Source organism: Octodon degus, unplaced genomic scaffold (genome assembly GCF_000260255.1).
Source record: "Octodon degus isolate 3935 unplaced genomic scaffold, OctDeg1.0 scaffold00161, whole genome shotgun sequence".
NCBI lineage: Eukaryota > Metazoa > Chordata > Mammalia > Rodentia > Octodontidae > Octodon > Octodon degus.
Window position 1 is genome coordinate 3,782,034 of NW_004524737.1, and position 1,342 is coordinate 3,783,375.

Genomic DNA, 1,342 nt, shown 5'->3' on the forward strand with positions numbered 1-1,342 from the left:
CAATTACAATACCTACAGAAATATCCTTGTATAGGGAGAATACATTCACAGCGCAGCTTTCTTAGCATTCAAAACCAGAAGTGATTGAAGATACAAATTCTAAACACCCGCAACCATTCCCTCCCCCGCTGTGGAACTCATTCATTTTCCTGCTCTTCTGCATAGAGCAGAAAGCGAAACCTGTACAGGAAGTGTGTTATTAAAGACGCAATCATTATACTGTCCTCTCAGATCAAGGTTTTAAAGGAAGAACCTCGTGTGGACGCTGTCCACTTACACAAGGAAACGATGCTTAAAACACAGGTAACAGAAGATCTGTCCGAAAATGTGGCCTTCTATTCTGCTGGTGGAGTTCGAGGAACTATGCCTATGCTTTGCTGCCACCTTGGCAAACTAGGAGGATTTACACCAGAATTCTTCACCAGGAGGACTGCAGCAGCTCTCTCTGGCTGTCCTGAGGAAGGCCCGCCTACGGCCACCAGGGCTCAGAGAGACATCTGAAGTGATTGATAAGATTCTCATAGCCCCGAGTATGTTGCAGAGAGAAATTAAAACATCTTTCTGGAGGCGGAAAGCACACGTGTTCTTTCTATAGTAATCGATTTCAGCAAAATCCACGTGGCACCCTCTGAATACTTTCTAAGGGCTTCTTTTTTCTTTAGTCAGGAATGGAGACGAAAAGAAAGTGATATTCACGTGAGAACGGAGTTCGCACTCTGAGAGAAGCCCGGCTCGTTTAGGTGTGACAGTGACAGCGGAGATACTTTTCCTTTTAAATTTCCTGTGTTCATCTTCCAGACGCCTCGCCTTGGAGTCCGGAACACTTAGTCAACGCTGTTTTCTACAGGCACGAAAGATGCAGTCTTTCCTTTAACCTCTTCAAAAGGATTTGGGAAATTTTTGCCAATTAAAATGTAACCCTTGCAACAGACCTGCTGGCTGGACGTTGGCGCTTAGTTGTGTTTTTGCACCGTCATTCTTATTTGCGTTCCCGATTTTATTCTACGGATGGCCTCCTTCCCCACCCTGTCTTTCCCTCCGGGTTTCCCCATTCACACATTCAACTCCTTCATCTTTCAATCTTCCGGGGTCTCCGTCTGTCTTCATTATCTGATCGTGTCTTTGTGGTCTGAGTAGGTGTGCCCTGGCTGGGTAGATGGGGGCGGCTTTCCCGGTAACTACAATTACATGTGGCACGAGTGGGTGTTGCACTCCACCGTTCGTCTCGCACACGCGATGCAGTTAAAAGCTAGAGCTGGAATCAGCTAAGAGTTCCACAATCTTCAAAGCGCAGCAAGGAGAGGAAATAATACGGAGGGTGGGGGGTGGAAAAGTAAAGGAA